The sequence below is a fragment of the Rhinatrema bivittatum genome, chromosome 2 (assembly GCF_901001135.1).
Source record: "Rhinatrema bivittatum chromosome 2, aRhiBiv1.1, whole genome shotgun sequence".
NCBI lineage: Eukaryota > Metazoa > Chordata > Amphibia > Gymnophiona > Rhinatrematidae > Rhinatrema > Rhinatrema bivittatum.
The window spans coordinates 83,950,850-83,957,540 of record NC_042616.1 but is presented as its reverse complement, the minus strand read 5'-3'; positions in this window follow the sequence as shown (position 1 = coordinate 83,957,540).

Here is a 6,691-nt window from a genome sequence, read left to right as displayed (position 1 = left end):
AGAGCACCACTACAGCACTCCCTCTATTATGGCCTCCCTTTGGCTGCCGAAGCAGCAGCAATGATCAGGGCCTCAGCAATCATGGTGATCTAACGCCTATCCTGAGGTCCAGGATAGGGCACCCCAAATGCTGCAATCCTCCCAAAAACAACAAAACAACAAAAAAGAAATATTTGCCATTGGAGGGCCATACTACTCCCTGTACTACACTAGTTTCTGGCCCGTCATAAATTCACAGCCCCTCCGGCCCAGGATTACTGGAGAATCTACAACTGCAGGTAAGTCCCAACTTATTTAATTATTTTTATTTCTTACCCTATTTACATAAGTATTTGCTTTTACAAGATTGTGTGTGCGTGTTCTATGACATAATATAACACCATTTAGGCCACCACTTACTGTGCACATAAGTCTGCTTTGAAAATTCAGGCTGAAACTTGCAGATATATTTTATCTGTATACTTTAGCCATGTGTGGGGCTGCTGAAAATTACTCTCTATGAGATAACGTTCAAACAACTCTGAGTGGCTCAAAAAATGTGCGTAAATGGCCATGTGGAGATGTACTACAGTATTTTATAACCTGTGCATAGCAGGTACCCACAGATTATTATACAGTACACATATGTCTCCTTAAGTGCAAATATCTGCAATGCATTGAAAGAGTGTACATTTCTATTTTAAAAACATACGTGTATATATTTTATAGAGATGTGAATCGGAACCAGAATCAGTTCTGATTCTGGTTCCGATCCACATCGTGAAATGTTTTTCGTTCGGTCCCATTGGTTTTTTTTTTATTGGCTGCGCCCGAGCCGATAAACAAAAAACCCACCCCGACCCTTTAAAACAGATCCCTTAGCTACCCCCAGCCTCCCGACCCCCCACCCTCAAAACTTTTTAAAAGTACTTGGTGGTCCAGTGGGGGTCCCAGGAGCGATCTCCCGCTCTCGGGCCGTCAGCTGCCACTAATAAAAATGGCGCCGATGGCCCTTTGCCCTTACCATGTGACGGTATCCGTGCCATTGGCCAGCCCCTGTCACATGGTAGGAGCACTGGATGGCCCGTACCATTTTTAAAGATGTAGCACGCTGGATAAGGGCTAGAGCGGGGAACCCGCTGTAGCATGTGCCTGGAAAGTAGCCACACAGTGGCTACTTTCAATGCATTGCAGATATTTGCACTTAAGGAGACATATGTGTACTGTATAATAATCTGTGGGTACCTGCTATGCACAGGTTATAAAATACTGTAGTACATCTCCACATGGCCATTTACGCACATTTTTTGAGCCACTCAGAGTTGTTTGAACGTTATCTCATAGAGAGTAATTTTCAGCAGCCCCACACATGGCTAAAGTATACAGATAAAATATATCTGCAAGTTTCAGCCTGGGACATGGTGAGCCGGTGACAGGACCTTCTGTAGTAGCAGCGCAGAAGGGTACCCCGAGGAGCGGGGCGCCGAGACACAGTCTGGTGGAGTACTGCGCCGAGCCAACTTTTGGAGAGAAAAGGCACTGTAGCAAAGTCCTCAAGGAGAAGTGCCGTGGGGGTCCCAAGGAACAGCGGGCACTGCGGTAGGGACTCACAAGTAGAGTAGCTCTGAGCCTGGCCCTGCGGAGTGGGAAGCACTGAGAGAGAGTCCAGGTTAACTTGTGCTGACCCCCGAGGAGCGGGAAGCGCTGCGAGAGAGTCCAGATGGAGTAGTGATGAGCCAGGACCCGCAGAGCGGGAGGCACTGAGAAAGAGTCCAGGTAAGGTAGCGCTGAGCCTGGCCCCGAGGAGCAAGAAGCCCTGCGAGAGAGTCCAGATGGAGTAGCGATGAGCCAGGACCCACGGAGCAGGAGGTGCTGAGAGAGAGTCCAGGTAAGGTTGCACTAAGCCTGGCCCCCGAGGAGCAGGAAGCGCTGATAGAGAGTCCAAATAGAGTGGTGTTGAGCCAGGGCCCGTGGATCAGGAAGCGCTGAGGCTGGAATCCAGAAGGAGAAGCTCAGAGATCCGACGGCAGGAACAACTGATCCGTAGAGAGAATTTGGCACCAAGAGGAACCAAGGAAGTTGTTGCCAAGTCGGTTAGTGGTGGCTAAACGTGAGGCTTAAATCCCCCTAGTCAGTGATTTCATCAGTCAGGGACGAACCCGGAGTTCCCACCATTGACCCTTTAAAGGAAGGGCAGGTAGTGCGCGCGTGAGCCTAGAGAGGCCCAGAATTGGAACGCTGGTCGGCAGAGTCCCGGCCACTACATGGAGCGCAGAGAGCCGGGAGGAACGCAGCGGTGGTGACTGGCCACTGCCGCAAGGGTATCGGAGGTAGAGAGCCAGGCATGACATGACGTGAATTGAGCCTGTCGCAGTCATAACAGCTATCTGTGGAGGAAGGGACTGGTGTACAGCGATTGCAAAGGTGTTTAAGCAAAAACGTTCTGTTTCTCCTTCTTTCTATGTGCCCCTGGGTGCCAAGTAAAAGACCTGTCTCACTCAGAGGTTACATTGTTTAGCATTTATTTTATATTGTATGTGATCTATATTATTTTATTTGCAGTTGGATGTTGTTAGTTATTGCTCTGTTATTTCTGTTGATTTATTGGTTGTGTTATTATTTCTGATGCTGATGCTACATTGTCGGGCTAACAAGGCAGTTTTATAAATGCAAATAAACTAAACTAAACTGTGATGAAATACAAGAGGATTAAATGGTTTGCTCATGGTCACATAATGAGTGCTAGAAGTGGCAGGTGGACTTAGGTCTCTAATTTTTAGAGCTCTTCTCTTTGGCCATTATTTTATGCTGTTAATCCTGTAAAACACTGCACTGCTCTACCCTGTTTGCATACCATTGTATGTAAATCTGAACTCATAAGACAGTGTTGGGAATTTTGACCAGTTCCTTTTTAGATGTCTGCTTGCATCTTCATATGCTAAAGGAGACCTGGCAGAAGCAAAGTACCCTGACATTTAGCGTTTACAGACCTGTGTCAGCGTGTCACATAGCTGCATCATCTTCTGCCTCTCTCGGTCTAAGAGAATAACCACATGATGCAAAAAGTGATTTAAATGAACCTGTTTCTGTTTCTTTTTTTTCAGACCATTGACGTGAATGGAGGACCATAAGAAGGGCACAATGGGGCCATAAAGGATAAATAAAACATGCGTTTTAAGAAATGTGAATTGGAATATTTCTGATGTTGTTGTGAATGTCAGAACAATTAAAACACTAGGAAGAGAACCAATGAATTGTACATCTGTAACAAAATGTAGGGAAATAACATTAACAAAATAAAAATGTAACCCTAGTTCAGCAGGGCCCATACATTTTTTTAGTGAATTCAAATCTTTGCGGTCATCAGATGGTGAAGCAGATCCAAATAGAAAAACAGTGGAGTAGTTCATCTTCTCTTGACTGGGAAAACATTTCTACTTCCCCTTCAAGAAAGCTGGCCTTAAAAGCTATCCCCTTAATGCCATAAATCATCATGACAAAGCCACATCACACACCAATGAACCAAACTCTCAACTTTATTGTTCTGGGTCTTTGTAGCTAGCCACTATGTACAGGATAGGATCAGAGGAGCATTTCCATGCACTTCAATGCTGAATAAGTCAGGATTCAAGAGATACCACAGTCAGAGTAAAATTTCCTATCAGGTTCCCCCCATTGGTGAAAGGACACTCATAATCTCTGAGTCTTCACTTTAACATGACTTAGAGCTCCCAACTCCCTTATCAAAACTCTTCCTGGAATGCATTGCTTATATTCCTTCCCATAATGGTACTTTAAATATTCACACCGTTTGTACACTGCTCATCACATCTCAACCGATCACAGCATCTTACTCTCAAACGTCTCATCCATTTAAACAGAAGATCCAATCTGGGTGGCTGCCTCCCTTAATTCTTGGGTCTCATGTGCCACCCCCATACTATAGTCACACCGCCTTGGTTTCCTTGCACTTCTCGTGTGTTATTCCCTCTCCATCCTTTTAGCAGTGTATAGTGCTCTTCAGCCATTTCCTTTCTCTGGAACTCTCTGGGATCATCCTCATTTCAGACTAACCCCATCTCCATCCCATGCCAGCTCTTCCCTCAGGAGAAGGAAACACCTGGGCACGTCATTCCTCTTTTCCCATTTCCCAAGAGGAGGAAATCCTTCCTTTACGCCATGGCCTCGGGCCTTTTCCTTTGGGGGAGAAAAGCCCCTGCAGGGCCACACTCTTAACTGGGGTGGTCCTTGGGCCCAACAGGCTGGCTACTCCAGATCAACTGCATCCTAGAGGTTCCTCTCTCTACCAGCTCCATCCTACAAAGGGCAAACTCTCACTAAATGCCCCCGAATTTATACCTCCCATGGATACAGCATTCTACCAATCACATAGTGCCACACTCTTAAGGGGACCAACACATCACCCTGTATTCACCACATTAAGACATCATATAGACCTTCCCCATGACAAATGCCATCCTGTGGTGTTACCCATTCAAACTGTTAAAACATTTTAGATACCCTCAAACAATGAGAATCTCAGGATTGCCTCCACCCAAAATATCTTATACAACTAGAACGGAAAAAGAGCACAAATTTGGGGATCTCCCCCAAAAAATATAAAGTGATTCTTTCTTTACTGCACTATCTTAATACATATCTTAATTAGCTTTCAGGAGCTGTATTCCCTTCATCAGGTCAAAACAGAATGAGCAGATGAAGGCAAAGGATGTTGCCACCTAATGTACTAGTCACTCACAGATTATATTACAACGTGTGTCCGTGGTGAGAAGACTCGCAGGGAGAAAGGATTGGGCTAGATTTTAAAAGCCCTGCGCGTGTAAATCCTCCTGGATTTACGCGCACAGGGCACTCATGCGCCGGCGCACCTATTTTGCATAGGCCACCGGCGCGCGCGAAGCCCCGGGACGTGCAGAAGTCCCGGGGCTTCGTAAAAGGGGCAGGAGGGGGCATGTCCGGGGGGCGTGTCTGGGGTCAGGGAGCGGTCCGGGGCATGGCGACGGTTTGGGGGCAGGCCGGGAGGGCAGTGCCGAGTCCCCTGGCACTGCGGCCTTTGCTGCGGGATGCGAGGCGGCGCGTGCAAGTTACGCCTGCTTCAAGCAGGCGTAACTTGCCCAACAAAGGTAGGGGGGGGATTTAGGTAGGGCTGGGGGGTGGGTTAGGTAGGGGAAGGGAGGGGAAGGTGGGGGGACGAGGAAGGAAAGTTTCCTCCAAGGCTGCTCCGATTTCGGAGCGGCCTTGGAGGGAACAGAGGCAGGCTGCGCGGCTTGGTGCGCGCAGGCTGCCGATTTTGTGCAGCCTTGCGCTCGCCGACCCCAGATTTTATAAGATACGCGCGGCTTACTTTTTAAAGATCTACCTCATTATGTCTAAAAGGGATGTGCATTTGTTTCAAATGAATGGGTAATCCAAACCAAAACAGCCCATTTTCATTTTGGTTTGGTATTGGAGTACCCAAAACCAAATGAGCAGTCCCTTCAAAAACATTGATAATTTTTGAGTGATTTCTTTTTGGGAAATAGAGCACACTGGGACTGATATTCAGCCATGGAGCGGCTAGTTAAGTTAGCCAGCTATCTTAATGGAGATATTCAGCGGCACTATAAATTTTAAAAATAAAGTTAGCTGGATAAATATATCTGACTAACCTTAGGACAGCCCTAAGGCGTGACTAGAGTTAGCCGCATAACTTATGTGGCTAACTTTGGCCGCCTCGAAATGCCTCCCACCTGCCCCAGACCACCCCCAATTTATGTGGCTAAATTTTAGAATTTAGCCGCATACATGTTCTAATATCGCCCTTTTGTCATTTAGACAGATATCTTTTCAGTTATCTGTCTAAATGGCCTCACTATTTCTTGGGGGAAAAAAAGTGTGGTCTTCTCCTCAAAGAAGTCAGCTGGGGCTTGGGCTTACGTGGCTGGGTTTACTTAAGCCAACTGAAATCTCCTGTGACCTCCCTGGGACACACAAGAAAGAGGCAAGAGTGATCCCTACTCAGTCCTGCCATACCAGAATCCTTTAAAAAAATGGCCCCACCAACCCTGAGACCTAGTGCTACATCAAAATGACGCTGCTCTCTGGGCCGCTTGATGCTATGCTCTTGTACAAGCATCTGACCATACGGGAAAACGGCACCGACCAGCCTTGAGACCAGTGCCATTTTGCTGCCACACTCGCTGCCAGTCTCAGGACCAGCGGGCACCATTTTACAAGGATTCTAGCAGGACAGGAGTGAGTAGGGATCAGTCCTGCCCCTTTCTTATGCCTGGATCCCGATGGACGTGGTAAGTGTGTGTGTGTGGGGGGGGGGGGGGGGCTGGGAATGTCCCCGGCCCTAGGATATTTCTGGGACCAGGATGGGGGTCTGAGGGGCTCAGGGAGGCCCCATCTGGGTTTGGCGTAGCCCAGCTGGGTAGACCTGGGTCCTGTGGAGGGGGGGGGGGGACTGGAAGGACCCTAAAAGACTCTGGAAAAAGGCTGTGGCGGCCCGGGGGAGGCCTTCTTTTCCTTTACTTTTTTTGTTTCGGGGGTTTGTTTTCTTTCAGTTCATCTGATGAACTGAACTGAAACAAACACTAAAACGAAACTAAACCTCCACCCCCAAAATGAAAAACGAACTGAAACAAAAATATTGCGCCTGCACGTCCCTAATGTCTGATAATGGCTGAGCAAATCCACATCACTATTA